The 16,911-nt window shown below is 41.3% G+C and overlaps 1 protein-coding gene across 1 annotated transcript in view; it reads right to left on the bottom strand.

The window, feature by feature from the left end:
* FGD3 (FYVE, RhoGEF and PH domain containing 3) overlaps positions 1-16,911 on the bottom strand; it is a 138,868-nt gene that overhangs the window by 119,806 nt on the left and 2,151 nt on the right. The window lies entirely within an intron of this gene.

Genomic DNA, 16,911 nt, shown 5'->3' with positions numbered 1-16,911 from the left:
CATTGTGCATGCATCTGCCAGGCATGGCTCCATCCCTTAATCCACCCAGCAAGGGGCAGAGGAGCTATGACTACATTCACATTTCTCCTGAGGCCCTTTCCTCCCTACCCCTGCCCTGCACAGGGTGGAAGAAGAGTAAAAGTGCATATACCCACCTGCTGCACCTTCCTCCCCCTTCCCACCACCAAAGGACAGATAGAGCGAGACTATGTGAATATGCACCTGCTGTTCCTTCCTCCCTCCCCCTGCCAAGGAGAAGGTGGAGGTAGAGCAACTATGTGAACATCCACCTGCCCTCCCCCTTCTACCACCCACAGCTCTCCCCCAACCAGCAAGATGTGAGAAGTATGCCCCCACTTGGCCTCCACACTCACCACATCATCTGGTCCACTTGCATGGAGAGCCACCGAACTGAAGACAGAGACCAAAGCCCAGTCAACCCACCCTCAGCTGTCCTGCATCAGTAAACAGGGACCTGAACTCCCACCACCTACCCGCCACTCCACTTGCCCAAATACAAGTAGGGAGTGCTTCAGCATGGCCAGTCCAGCGACCAGAGTACCACTCCAGCCACATGTGCCAAGAATCACAAAAAAAGTACCCAGTAAACAGTGCTACAAATAAAAAACAAATACGATAACCCCTTAATGCCTCAGAGATAACAGACAATAGCAAACCACCTAAAGAAGTAGGGCAAGATGTCTTCAGCAAGTGACCATTAAAAAAAAAGAAATCTTCCCTGAGGAAGAAAAGGTAATGGCGCTTCCTGATAAGGAATTCAAAAGGCCTATGAATAGGGTCCTCAAAGGAATCAAGGAAAACACAGACAAAACTATGGAGAACACATGCAAAATACTGGAAGAATTCAGGAAAACAATACAGGAACAAAATGACAAAATAAATAGACAACTAGAAACGGTACAGAAACAGCAACTAGAACTCCAGATGCTTAACAATCAAATTGTGGGAATTGACAACTCAGTGGAAAGTCACAGGAGTAGAATTGAAACAATGGAAGACAGGATTAGTGGAATAGAAGACCAATCCCTTGACACTAATCTGTTCAAGGAACAATAAAATAATAATAATAAATGAAGAAAAATAAAGAAAACTTAAGAGCTATGTGCGACACCATTAAGAGGAATACCTTACATGTGACTGGAATCCCAGAAAGGGAAGAGTCAACGAAAAGCACAGAGAGAATTGTTGAAGATATGCTGACAGACTACTTCCTTAATATCATGAAAGACAAGAAGGTAACCATATGAGAAGCACAACAAACACCATACAGGATAGATCCCAATAGAAGAACTCCGAGACATATCATAACCAAACTTCCCAAAACCAAAGAAAACGAAAGAATCCTGAAAGCAGCTCAGGAAAAACAAAAGATCACCTACAAAGGGGCAGAGATAAGACTAAGTTCTGAATACTCAGCAGAAACCATGCAGGCAAGAAGGCAATGGGCTAATACACATAAAAACTCAAAAGAAAAAAGCTGCCAACCAAGAATTACATATTCAGCAAAATTATACCTCAAATGTGATGGTGAAACAAGGGCATTTCCAGATAAACAGAAACTAAAGGAATTTGTAAAAATCAGACCAACTTTACAAGAAATATTACAGAGAGTCCTTCAGGCAGAAAACTAACAACAACCTGAGATTAAAACACATGACAACATCACACAGATATCAACCCAGATAAAGAACTCTTGAAAATAAAATAAAGCTAAACAACAGAAAACAGGGAACCAGAGACACCAATCTGTAACTGATAACCACTTCAAAACATAAAGGGGGAGTAAATACAGCAAGGAAGTCAAGGCGATACCAATTATTTATTGCTTTAAACTTAGGAAGATAAAGGTAAAGTTCAGGGTAACTATAAAGAAAGTTAGCAAACACGCTCACCAAAATATAAAAGAAGAAGGCATAAAGATGCAGTACACACAAAACCGAAAACAATGAAGGAAATGAAAAGACAAGCCACACACACACACAAAAAAACCTCAGCATGGAAAATTAACCAGAATGAAGAAACTGTCAACACTACCAAAAAAAAAAAAAGCATACGAAAATGACAGCAATAAACTCATACCTATTAATAATCACACTGAATGTCAATGGCCTAAATGCACCAGTGAAGAGACAGAGGCTGGCAGAATGGATTAAAAAACACAACCCATCAGTATACTGCCTGCAAGAGACAAACCTTCGACACAATGATATAAATAAACTAAAACATAAAGAATAGGAAAAGATATATCAAGCAAACAATAACCAAAAAAGAACAGGAGTGGCAATAATAATCTCTGATAAAATAAATTTTAAAGCAAAATCTACTATAAAAGACAAAGAAGGACATTATATAACAATTAAAGGGTCAATTCACCAAGAGGAAATACCATAATAAATATATATGCACCCAACAATACAGCTCAAAAATACATAAAACATTCTAACAGGGAATACAACAGACAGTCCCCAACAGCAGAAGAAAAATGTAGAACAGAACTGAAATTCACATAAAAAGACCGGGCTTAATGGTCTGACAGAGACTGGAGGAACCCCTAAAACTATGGTCCCCGGATGCTCTGCTAACTCAGAACTAAAACCATTCCAGAAGCCCACTCTTCAGACAAAGATTAGACAGGCCTGTAAAACAAAAAATAATACATGTGAGGAATGTGTGTCTTAGCTCAATCAAATATACGAGACAAAATGGGCAGCTTCTGTCCAAAAGCAGGATGAGAAGGCAGGAAGGGATAGGAACCGGTCGAATGGACACAGGAAACCTGGGTGGAAAGAAGGGTGTGCTGTCACATTGCGGGGGTTGCAACTAATGTCTCAAAACAATATGTGTATAAATTTTTGCAGGCAAAATTAACTCGAGCTATAAACTTTCATTTAAAGCACAACAAAAAAAAAAGTAAACAGCAAAAAAAAAAAGAAAAGACATAAAATTCTAACAGCTAACTGAAAAGAGAAATAGACACACAACACTAGGAGACTTTAACACATCACCTCTTAGTGAAGGACAGAACAACTAGAAAGACACTCAACAAAGAAACAGAAGATCTAAATACCATAATCAACCAACTTGACCTCATAGACATATACAGAGCACATCACCCAACGGTGGCAAGGCACACATTCTTCTCCACTGCTACGGATCACTCTCCATAATAGACCGCATTTTAGGCCATAAAACAAACCTCAACAAATTCAAAAACATCAAAATAATACATAGTATCTTCTCTGATCACAACACTACAAAAGTAGAAATCAATAAAAGGAAGAGCAAGGGAAAATTTTTAATAAATGGAAACTAAATAGCACCTTGCTTAAAAACTGCTGGGTAATAGAAGAAATCAGAGATGAAATTTAAAAAATTCCTACAATCAAATGAGAAAGAAAACACAGCACACCAAAACCTTTGGGACACAGCAGAAGCAGCATTCAGAAGTCAATTTATAAATAAACGCACACATCAAAAATAGGATAGAGGGTAAAAATCAAAACATCAACCCTACAGCTCGAACAAGTAGAAAGAGAGCAGCAAAAGAAACCACGGTCACCAGCAGAAATGAAGTAATAAATATCAGAGCAGAAATAAACGAAAAGAGAACAGAAAAACAATAGAAAAATGAACAAGGATAAGCTGATTTTTTGAAAGGATTAATAAGACTGGCAAACCACTGGCCAAAGTGACAAAAGAAAGACAGGAGAAGATGTAAATAACCCAAATAAAAAATGGGATGGGCAACATGCAACAGAACCAACTGAAATAAGAAGGATCATAACAGAATACTATGAAAAGTTGTACTCCAACAAATTTGAAAAACTAAAGGAAATGGTGAGACGTTTCAACAAACAGATGCAGCACTGGAGGTGCTCACTTGTCTATGCCAAGAAATATGGAAGACAGCTTCCTGGCCAACTGACTGGAAGAAATCCATATTTATGGCTATTCCCAAGAAAGATGATCCAACCAAATGTGGAAATTATAGAACATTATCCTTAATATCACACGCAAGCAAAGTTTTGCTGAAGATCATTCAAAAATGGCTGCAGCAGTATATTCACAGGGAACTCCCAGAAATTCAGGCCGGTTTCAGAAGAGGACATGGAACCAGGGATATCATTGCTGATGTCAGATGGATCCTGGCTGAAAGCAGAGAATACCAGAAGGATGTTTACCTGTGTTTTATTGATTATGCAAAGGCATTCGACTGTGTGGATCATAACAAACTATGGATAACACTGCGAAGAATGGGAATTCCAGAACACTCAATTGTGCTCATGAGGAACCTTTACATAGATCAAGAGGCAGTTGTTCAGACAGAACAAGGGGATACTGATTGGTTTAAAGTCAGGAAAGGTGTGCGTCACGGTTGTATTCTTTCACCATACCTATTTAATCTGTATGCTGAACAAATAATAAGAGAAGCTGGACTATATGAAAAAGAACAGGGCATCAAGATCGGAGGAAGACTCGTTCACAACCTGCATTATGCAGATGATACAACCTTGCTTGCTGAAAGTGAAGAGGACTTGAAGCACTTACTAATGAAGATCAAAGACCACAGCCTTCAGTATGGATTACACCTCAACATAAAGAAAACAAAAATCCTCACAACTGGACCAATGAGCAACATCGTGATAAACAGAGAAAAGATTGAAGTTGTCAAGGATTTCATTTTACTTGGATCCACAATCAACAGCCATGGAAGCAGCAGTCAAGAAACCAAAAGGCGCATTGCATTGGGCAAATCTGCTGCAAAGGACCTCCTCAAAGTGTTGAAAAGCAAAGATGTCACCCTGAAGACTAAGGTGTGCCTGACCCAAGCCATGGTATTTTCAATCGCATCATATACATGTGAAAGCTGGGCAATGAATAAGGAAGACCAAAGAAGAGTTGATGCCTTTGAATTGTGGTGTTGGCAAAGAATATTGAATATACCATGGACTGCCAAAAGAACGAACAAATCTGTCTTAGAAGAAGTACAACCAGAATGCTCCTTAGAAGCAAGTGTGGCGAGACTGCGTCTTACATACTTTGGACATGTTGTCAGGAGGGATCAGTCCCTGGAGAAGGACATCATGCTTGGCAGGGTACAGGGTCAGCGGAAAAGAGGAAGACCCTCAACGAGGTGGATTGACACAGTGGCTACAACAATGAGCTCAAGCATAACAATGATTGTAAGGATGGCGCAGGACTGCACAGTGTTTTGTTCTGTTGTGCATAAGTTTGCCATGAGTCGGAACCGACTCGACAGCACCTAACAACAAACAACAACAAAGGAAATGGACTTATTTCTAGAAATACACCACCTACCTAAACCAACACAAACTGAGGTGGAAAATTTGAACACATCCATAACAAAAGAAGAAATTGAAGGAGTCATAAAAGAAATCCCAACAACAACAAAAAAAAAGGCCTGGTCCCGATGGCTTCACTGAAAAATTCTAAATTCTACCAAACATTCTGAGGAGAGTTGATACCAATTCTACTCAAACTATTCCGGAACATAGAAAAGGAATAAATACTCCAGAATTTGTTCTATGAAGCCACCATAACCTAATACCAAAGCCAGGTAAGGACACAGCTAAAAAAGAAAACTATGGAACAATATCCCTCATGAATATAGATTCAAAAATTCTCAACAAAATCGTAGCCAATAGAATACAACAGCATATCAAAAAAATAATACATCGCTATCAAGTGGGATTCATACCAGGCATACAACGTTGGTTCAACATTAGAAAACCAATCAGCGTAATCCAACACATAAATAAAACAAAGGAAAAGAATCATATGATCATCTCAATTGATGCAGAAAAGGATTTGATAAAGTCCAACACCCATTCCTGATAAAAATTCGCAGCAAAATAGGAATAAAAGGGAAATTCCTCAGTGTAGTAAAGGGAATTTATATACAACCAACAGCCAGCATTATCTTTAATGGTGAGAATCTAAAAGCATTCTCTCTGAGAACAGGAACCGGACAAGGATGCCCTTTATCATTTTTTTTTATTGTGCTTTAGGTAAAAGTTTACAGCTCAAGTTAATTTCTCATACAAAGATTTATACACATATTGTTATGTGACATTAGTTGCAATTCCAGTAATGTGACAGCACACTCCCCCTTTCCACCCCAGGCTTCCCATATCCATCCAACCAGCTCCTGTCCCTTCTTGCCTTCTCATCCTGCCTGTGGACAGAAGCCACCCGTTTGGTCTCATGTATCTGCTTGAACTAAGAAGCACACTCTTCAAGAGTATTATTTTATGTTTTATAGACCAGTCTAATCTTCGTCTGAAGAGTGGGCTTTGGGAATGGTTTTAGTTCTGGGTTAACAGAGCATCTGGTGACCATGGCTTCGAGGGTTCCTCCAGTCTCAGTCACTCCATTAAGTCTGGTCTTTTTACTTGAATTTGAGTTCTGCTCCACACTTTTCTTTTGCTCCATCAGGGACTCTGTTGTGTTCCCTGTCAGGGCACCACCTAGTTCTTCTGGTCTCAGGTTGATGGAGTCTCTGGTTTATATAGCTCTTTTGTCTCTTGGGCTAATATTTTCCTTGCCTCTTTGGTGTTCTTCAGTCTCCTTTGCTCCAAATAGGTTGGGACCAACTGATGCATCTTAGATGGCCACTTGCAAGCTTTTAAGACCCCATTTTATCATCATTCTTATTCAACACTGTATTGGAAGGTCTAGCGAGAGCAATAAGGCAAGGAAAGAATATAAAGGGCATCCACATTGGAAAGGAAGAAGTAAAACTATTCCTATCCACAGATGATATGATCCTATACCTAGAAAATCCTAAGGACTCCACAAGAAACCTACTGGAACTAATAGAAGCTTTCAGCAAAGTGGCAGGATACAAGATCAACATACAAAAATCAGTTGGGTTCCTCTACATCAACAAAGAGAACTGTGAAAAGAAATCAGGAAAATAAAATAGTCCCCCCAAAGATAAAATACTTAGGAATAAATATAACCAGGGATATAAAAGACTTATACAAAGAAAACTATAAAACACTACTGCAAGAAACCAAAAGAGACCTACATAAATGGAAAAACATACCATGCTCCTGGAGAAGACGCCTTAACATTGTGAAAATACCAATACTATCCAAAGTGATATATAGATGTAATTCAATCCCAACCCAAATCCCAAGTGCTTTCTTCATCAAGATGGAAAAACTAATCACTAACTTTATATGGAAGGGAAAGGGGCCCCAAATAAGTAAAGCTTTATTAAAAAAGAAGAACAAAGTAGGAGGCCTCACACTACTTTATAGCAGAACATACTATACAGCCACTGTAGGCAAAATAGCCTGACACTGGTACAACATGATCATTAGCAATTAAAAAAAAAATGTAAATCCAAACTACAATGAGACACCATCTCACCCTGACATTACTGGCACTAATCAAAAGAACAAAAAATAACAAATGTTAGTGAGGATGTGGGGAGATTGGAACTCCCACTGCTGGTGGGAAAGTAAAATGATAAAACCACTATGAAAAACAGTATGGTGCTTCCTCAAAAAGCTAGAAATAGAAATATCATATGATCCAGCAATCCCACTCCTAGGTATATATCTTGTCTAAAGAAATGAGTCATGATACAAACAGACATATGTGCGTTCATGTTCATTGTAGCATTATTCACAATACCAAAAAGGTGAAAGCAACCTAAGCGCCCATCACCAGATGAATGGATTACAAACTGTGGTACACAGACATGATGGAACACTACACAACAATAAAGAGTAATGACGAATCCGTAAAACATCTCACAGTGTGGATGAATCTGGAGGGCATTATGCTGAGTAAAATAAGTCAATCATAAAAGGACAAATATTGCATGAGACTGCTTTCAAAAAGTAACAACAAAAGGTTTACACGCAGGAAAAAAAAAACCTCATTGATGGTTACTAGGGATGAGAGGGAAGGAAAGTTACCAAAAAGACAATAGACATGTACTAATACGAGTGACAGGAAAAGCAATATACAATATGGGAGAAATCAGGACATGACTGAGGCAAGAGAGGACCTTGAGAAGAATGCAAGAATAAAGGACAACTGTGGTAACTACTATAGCATAGACAATCCTGCAACAATATAATTAACAAATAATAATCTATGAATGGATACATAGATAGATATGCCAAGAGGTGAGGGAGGGGGTAAGGGAGCACACCCACTGGCAGACACAGGTTTGTAGAGGAAATTTCTAAATACATGACTGCACGTGCTCCTCATAATATAGACAATAAGACACACAACTGGCACAGTTGGGGAAATCTCTTAGACATAACTAAATACCTCAAGGGTTGAAGTTCCCAGGCTCAAAGGAAAAGGACCACAGTCTTGGGGGACAGCTACGTCAGTTGGCACAACATAGTTCTTAAAGACAATGTTCTACATCCTACTTGGTGAACAGTGTCTGTGGTCTTAAAAGCTTGCGAGCGGCCATCTAAGATACAACTGTTGGTCTCTTGTAATCTGGAGCAAAGGAGAGCGAAAAAAACTAAAGACTCAAAAGAGCAATTAATCCAAAGGACTAATGGACCACATAAACAAAGCCTACACAACCCCAAGACTGGAAGAACTAGATGATGTCCTGCTACCACTACCAGCTGCTCTGACTAGGATTACAACAGTACAACAGAGGGTCCCAGTCAGAGAGGGAGAAGAATGTAGAACAAATGATCAAATTCACAAAAAAGACCAGGCTTACTGATCTGGTCTTGAGGAACCCCAAGACTATGGCCCCCAGACATTCTTCTAACTCAGAATTGAAGCCACTCCGGAAGTTTACCTTTGAGCCAAAGATTAGGCAGGCCTATAGAACAAATAACAACACACATGAGGTGCTCCTTAGATCAGTCAAGTATATGAGATCAAATGGGCAACACCTGTCCAAAAGCAAAGAAAAGAAAGTGGGAAGGGACAGGAAAACTGGATTAATGGAAGTGGGGAAAGGGAAAGAGGGAGAGTGCTGATAAAATGTGGGATTGCAACCAATATCATGAAATAATTCGTGTATAAATTTTTGAATGAGAAACGAATTTGCCCTGTAAACTTTCACCTAAACCACGATAAAATAAACAAACAAATAAAATGATAGTTTGAAAAAAAAAAAAAAAGAAATCGAACAACATATTGCATTGGACAAATCTGCAGCAAAAGATCTCTCTAAAGTGTTGAAAACCAAAGATGTCACTTTGAGGACTAAGGACCAAAGTCACAGTATTTTCGATTGCCTCATATGCATCCAAAAGCTGGACAATGAATAAGGAAGACCAAAGAAGAATTGATGCCTTTGAATTATGGTGTTGGCAAAGAATATTGAATATACCATGGACTGCCAGAAGAATGAAAAATCTGTCTTGAAAGAAGTATAACCAGAGTCTCCTTAGAAGTGAGGATGGCGAGACTTCATCTCATGTACTTTGGGCATGTTATCAGGAGGGACTAGTCCCTGGAGAAGGACATCATGCTTCGTAAGGTAGAGAGAGGGTCAGCAGAAAAGAGGAAGACCCTTAATGAGATGGACTGACAAAGTGGCTACAACAATGGGCTCAAACACAGCAAGGATTGTGAGGATGGTGCAGGACTGGACATTGTCTCATTCTATCGTACATGGGGTTGTTATGAGTGGAAACCAACTCAACGGCAGCTAACAACAACTTCCCTAATAAACCCCACAATTGTGAGTATGGTCTGTGAGTTTTGTGTGGCCACTGCAACAAATTATCAAATCCAGCAGAGAATAGAGTATGCCATGGGAAGGATGGCTGGTGTCAGACTCGGTGAAAAGTTTGGAGACGGGGGTAAGTCTGACCTCCATCTTATAGGAATCAGCCTTGGGCTGTTGAAGTTTATTCTTCTTCCCTCTTGTAAAGTTAGACGAGGAGGTCTAATGCTGGTGTCACACCATTTTTACAATGATAGACAAAAAGTGATTACAAAAAAAACCAATTGCCAGATGTAAAACAATTTGTTTTATGTTTGCCTAATTTATGTAGGGTTTTATTGCAAAAAAATTTTTTTTAACTTTTTTTTTTAATATTCAGATAATTGAGAGCTGAGTCACCTGTATTATTTAGCAGTGGCAAGTACTGGGGGTGGCAAATGGGCTGTGGAATAATCCAAAAACACACTACTCAGGACAAAGGGCCCACCCGTTGCTGTCACGTCGATTCTGACTCATAGCAACGCTTATAGGACACAGTAGAACTGCCCCATAGGGGTTCCAAGGAGTGGCTGGTGGATTTTGGTTAGCACCCAAGCTCTTAACCACTGAATCGTCAGGGCTGGAACAGATAATTCACAGAAAAAAGTAAATGGCTCTTGTTGTTGTTGTTGTTAGGTGCCATCGAGCCGGTTCCAACTCATAGTGACCCTATGCCAACAGAACGAAACACTGCCCGGTCCTGCGCCATCCTTACAATCGTTGTTATGCTTGAGCTCATTGTTGTAGCCACTGTGTCAATCCACCTCGTTGAGGGTCTTCCTCTTTTCCACTGACCCTGTACCCTGCCAAGCATGATGTCCTTCTCCAGGGACTGATCCCTCCTGACAACATGTCCAAAGTATGTAAGACGCAGTCTCGCCACACTTGCTTCTAAGGAGCATTCTGGTTGTACTTCTTCTAAGACAGATTTGTTCGTTCTTTTGGCAGTCCGTGGTATATTCAATATTCTTTGCCAACACCACAATTCAAAGGCGTCAACTCTTCTTCGGTCTTCCTTATTCATTGCCCAGCTTTCACATGCATATGATGCGATTGAAAATACCATGGCTTGGGTCAGGCACACCTTAGTCTTCAGGGTGACATCTTTGCTTTTCAACACTTTGAGGAGGTCCTTTGCAGCAGATTTGCCCAATGCAATGCGCCTTTTGGTTTCTTGACTGCTGCTTCCATGGCTGTTGATTGTGGATCCAAGTAAAATGAAATCCTTGACAACTTCAATCTTTTCTCTGTTTATCACGATGTTGCTCATTGGTCCAGTTGTGAGGATTTTTGTTTTCTTTATGTTGAGGTGTAATCCATACTGAAGGCTGTGGTCTTTGATCTTCATTAGTAAGTGCTTCAAGTCCTCTTCACTTTCAGCAAGCAAGGTTGTATCATCTGCATAATGCAGGTTGTGAACGAGTCTTCCTCCGATCTTGATGCCCTGTTCTTCTTCATATAGTCCAGCTTCTCTTATTATTTGTTCAGCATACAGATTAAATAGGTATGGTGAAAGAATACAACCGTGACGCACACCTTTCCTGACTTTAAACCAATCAGTATCCCCTTGTTCTGTCTGAACAACTGCCTCTTGATCTATGTAAAGGTTCCTCATGAGCACAATTGAGTGTTCTGGAATTCCCATTCTTCGCAGTGTTATCCATAGTTTGTTATGATCCACACAGTCGAATGCCTTTGCATAATCAATAAAACACAGGTAAACATCCTTCTGGTATTCTCTGCTTTCAGCCAGGATCCATCTGACATCAGCAATGATATCCCTGGTTCCACGTCCTCTTCTGAAACTGGCCTGAATTTCTGGCAGTTCCCTGTCGATATACTGCTGCAGCCGTTTTTGAATGATCTTCAGCAGAATTTTGCTTGCATGTGATATTAATGGTATTGTTCTATAATTTCCACATTTGGTTGGATCATCTTTCTTGGGAATAGGCATAAATATGGATCTCTTCCAATCAGTTGGCCAGGAAGCTGTCTTCCATATTTCTTGGCATAGACGAGTGAGCACCTCCAGCACTGCATCTGTTTGTTGAAACATCTCAATTGATATTCCACCAATTCCTACGACTGTTATTCAAATTTACGCACCAACCACTAGGGCCAAAGATGAAGAAATAGAAGATTTTTATCAGCTGCTACAGTCTGAAATTGATCGAACATGCAATCAAGATGCATTGATAATTACTGGCGATTAGAATGCGAAAGTTGGAAACAAAGGAGAAGGATCAGTAGTTGGAAAATACGGCCTTGGCGATAGAAACAATGCCAGAGAGTGAATGATAGAATTTTGCAAGACCAACGACTTCTTCATCGCAAATACCTTCTTTCACCAACATAAACGGCGACTATACACATGGACCTTGCCAGATGGAACACACAGAAATCAAATTGACAACATCTGTGGAAAGAGATGATGGAAAAGCTCAATATCCTCAGTCAGAACAAGGCCAGGGGCTGACTGTGGAACAGACCATCAATTGCTCATATGCAAGTTCAAGCTGAAACTGAAGAAAATCAGAGCAAGTCCACGAGAGCCAAAATATGACCTTGGGTATATCCCACCTGAATTCAGAGACCATCTCAAGAATAGATTTGACGCATTGAACACTAGTGACCGAAGACCAGACAAGTTGTGGAATGACATCAAGGCCATCATCCATGAAGAAAGCAAGAGGTCACTGAAAAGACAGGAAATAAAGAAAAGACCAAGATGGATGTCAGAGGAGACTCTGAAACTTGCTCTTGAGCGTCGAGCAGCTAAAGCAAAAGGAAGAATTCGTGACGTAAAAGAACTGAATAGAGGATTTCAAAGGGCGTCTCGAGAAGACAAAATAAAGTATTATAATGACGTGTGCAAAGAGCTGGAGATGGAAAACCAAAAGGGAAGAACACGCTTGGCGTTTCTCAAGCTGAAAGAACTGAAGAAAAAATTCAAGCCCCAAGTTGCAATAGTGAAGGATTCCATGGGGAAAATATTAAATGATGCAGGAAGCATCAAAAGAAGATGGAAGGAATACACAGAGTCATTACACCAAAAAGAATTAGTTGATATTCAACCATTTCAAGAGGTGGCATATGATCAGGAACCGATGGTACTGAAGGAAGAAGTCCAAGCTGCTCTAAAGGCATTGGTGAAAAACAAGGCTCCAGGAATTGATGAAATATCAATTGGCGAAATGGCTCTTAAACACAAGAAAAGTGGTTCAGCCTCACTCATAATAAGAGAACTGCAAATTACCACCACCCCGAGATGCCGTTTCTTATCTATTAGATGAGCAGAGGTCCAGGTGGGTCTGAGACAGTGAGTGGATCAAACAGGAGAACTCTGGAGATGATGCATCTAACCAGGTGTGCTGGCTGCAGGTGTTACTTTTTCACCTAGCAGCCACCTTTCTGGAACCAATCCTGCAGACACTTCTGCACAGGCATACCACAGCCAAGGTACCAGGTTCTTACCACCTCATCGTTGGTCAGAGTGAAGACTGGAACCAGCCCAGCATCCATCAATAGGGAACTCCTTAAACAAGCCACATGGATTGCTCGCTAATTGCAAAAGGAAATTTATGCAGTGGAGAGATATGGCCTAACCACCCGATGGCCTGCTGGAAGTTGTCATTACTCACAATGGGGTGACCCCACACTGAATGCCTCCTGATGGGATGTGACAGGAGTAACGTGCTGGAAATCATCTAGCCAGAAATGCTGAACTGGACAAGTCCAGAACATAGGACATCCTGTGAAACAGCTGGTCTGGCCGCCCAACAATTTTTCAATGTCATTAAAAACCAACAAACAAAAACATAAAGCACTATAACAACCAAATGCAGTGCTTGAACCTTGGTTGTATCCTGGATCAGAGAGAAAAAGAAAACAACAGCTATAAAAGACATTTGGGTTAATTGGAGAAATTTCGATATAGACTAAGTATATGACATGATATGATAAAATTGATGCCAGAAACACCTGAACAAAAGCAAAGACAAGAAGGTAGAAGGGACAGGAAAACTGGATAAATGGAACATAGAGAACCCAGGGTGGAAAGGGAAAGGGGGAGAGTGCCGACACATTGCAGGGATTGCAACCAAGTTCACAAAATAATTTGCGTTTAAGTTTTTTAATGAGAAACTAATTTATACTATAAACTTGCACTTAAAACACAATAAAATTGATGCCAATTATCCTAACTACTGTGGTCATGGAGGAGCCGGCCTTGCTCTCCGAAGAGACACCTGATGAAGAATTCAGGGGTAAAGGGTCATGAGGCCTGCAACTTTCAGACAAAAATGTCTGCCAATATATACAGAGAAGGAAAGCAAACATGGCCAAATGTTGGCAGTGGGTGAATCATAGGGCAAGCAGTGGGGAGCTACCTGGGCAGTTTCTTAAAAATCGACAGGAACCATTCCCAAAGCCCACTCTTCAGACAGGGATTGGACTGGACTATGGAATAGACAATGATACTGGTGAAGAGTGAGCTTTTTGGATCGAGTAGACACATGAGACTATGTGGGCATCTCCTCTCTGCAGGGAAGATGGGAGGGCAGAGGGGCACAGAAGCTGGCTGAATGATCACGAAAAGAGTGGAGGGAAGGAGTGAGCTGTCTCATTAGGGGGAGAACTGTTAGGAGTATATAGCAAGGTGTTTATAAATTTTTACGTGACAGTCCGACTTGGTTTGTAAACTTTCACTTAAAGCACAATAAAAGTTAAAAATAAATAAATAAAATAGAAACATGCGACTATCATATAGCCAGCAAAAGACCCAGGGGTAAATACCTGGGCTTTTATCCCACTGAAATGAAGACTGGGCTCACACAAAAACCCGTGCGCAAATGTCTGCAGCAGCTTTATTCGTAATAACCCCAAACTGGAAACCATCCAGGTGTCCTTCAGCGAGTCCACGGTTGAACAAACCTTGGTCTACCATGCCATGGAGAACTATCCAGCAATGAGATGGAAGGAACTACTGAGACACACAGCAATTTAGATCAATCTCCAGAGATTGATGCTGAGTGAAGACAACCGATCCCAAAAGGAATGATTCCATCTACATAATATTCTTGAAATGACAAACTCATAGAAATGGAAGAACACACCAGTAGCTGCCAAGGGATCAGGAAGGGGGGGAAGTGGGCGTGGCTACACAGGGGCAGCAGGCAGGTTCCTGCTGTGATGAAATGTCCTGTGTCTTGCCTGCATCAGTGTCAACATCCTGGCTGTGATACCATCCGGGGAAATGGGTGAAGGGTGCACAGGATCTCTATGTATTACTTCTTACAACTGCATGTGAATCTACAATTATCTCAAAATTAAAAAGTTAAATTAAAAAAAGCTGATAGAGTCATCGTGTTTCTTCTAATAAGAAACAGTGGGTTCTCGAGTGATACATGGTGACTATGCAAACCCCATAATCAGAGATGAAGCAGCCTACACTCTTGGCCTGGCACACAAAGTCCTCCTGAGGCCTGGCCTCACTCTGTGCACCTCCAGCGTCATACCCTGTCTCAGCCTTCTGGAACATCCTTTCCACACCCTCACACACTCTTCCCTCTGCCCCAGCCACCTGGTGAGTTCGCTCTAGTCTGCCCCTCTGTTCCATGTTGCCCCTCTGGGCCTCCACCACATACAGCTCCTTCCATGGGCACTTGGCACTGTGTACTACAACCACTCTCCCACCGGACTGTGAGCTCCCCATGATGCACCAGTGAACAATGATGTAACGTCGGAGCCATTGTCATCTCCACTGCTCTGTTTTCAGATGAGGAAGCTGCGGTTCAAAGAGATGAAGTAATGTGTCAAAGTCACACTGCTCAAAGCCGAGTGAAGGGTTTAGTCAAGACAGCCATCGATTATGACACAGCCCTGCATGCATGACATGGGAAAGGGGGGTGCCTAAGGGAGACTGTGCCTAAGGGAGACCCTGAGAGGACTTCCTGGAGGAGGGGCCAGCCCAGCTGAGAGCTGGAGGGTGAATACAAGGCCCTATGAAGAGCCCCACTTAATGGAAGAGGAGACTGAGGTTCTGAGATGTTCAATGGCTTCACTGAGTCAGTCAACAACCATCTGCTGGGCAGTTACTGGGTACAAAAGAAGGCCCTGAGAGCAATTCTCAGAAAAGAGAGCTTGTAAAAACACTGATGGCATGGCATCTCTGGAATAAGATTAGGCTATTCTGTGTCCATGTACCCTCCTCCTTTCACTTATGAAAGTGATTGGTCACACTCAGTGATCACACAGGCACAGCACACCCTGCACTTGGGATGATCCAGCCACCTGTGGCAAGGAGCCCACTCCACGTCTCAATCACCCACACACTCTCAGGAACTAAGAGCTGCAGACCTCAGTCTTTCCAGCACACTCAAACCCCAAGGACAACTGCACAGTGCACACGGCTCTGCTCTTTTCCTGTTCTCACAAGGCAGGCTAAACCACAGACCAGAACTGTCTCGGGGTAGATGGGGAGCAGAGGGTGGGGCAGGTGTTTCCCAATGACTTTGAATGGGCCCTAGCTGGGGACACCTTTGTTTTAAGGTCCCAAGACAAATTCTACAGAACCTTCCACCTAAAAATAGACGGAGACCCAGGAAACTGTGGCTCTGGGTGGTGAGCTTCTGGGAATTTTCCTTTTCTTCTTGGCGTCTCAGTAACATATGCATTTCTACAAGTGACATTTATTATATTTGTAATTGGAAGGGAAAAAAAATCAACCTATTTAAAAATAAGAAATAAAAGCTTCCCAGCCATAGCATTCAAAATCACCAAGCCCCAGGATTGCACAATGAAAACCAACTGTCGCCGTGTCTGTTTATGTATGGAAAATTTAATTTCTACTTAGCTCGCCTACATTTCTGTAAGGAAAAATTGGGTCAAGAAACCGAAAAAGAAAGGATGCTGAGTGTAATTTTACTTTCTGAAAACACGCTTTTGCAGAAAGTTTTCTAGGTTGCTTTAAATTGAAATTGAATTTTGTTTGAAGACAGAAAATATTTCCTCAGCTTTTGCCCTGCTTTTAATTGCATCTGACCCTGGTGGTGTGGTGGTTAAGTGCTACAGCTGCTAAGCAAAAGGTCAGCAGTTCAAATCCGCCAGGCCCTCCTTGGAAATTCTACGGGGCAGTTCTACTCTGTCCTATAGGGTCGCTA

This window comes from Elephas maximus, chromosome 9, assembly GCF_024166365.1.
Source record: "Elephas maximus indicus isolate mEleMax1 chromosome 9, mEleMax1 primary haplotype, whole genome shotgun sequence".
NCBI lineage: Eukaryota > Metazoa > Chordata > Mammalia > Proboscidea > Elephantidae > Elephas > Elephas maximus.
The sequence above is the reverse complement of the archived record's forward strand: the minus strand, read 5'-3'. Positions and strand labels throughout refer to the sequence as shown.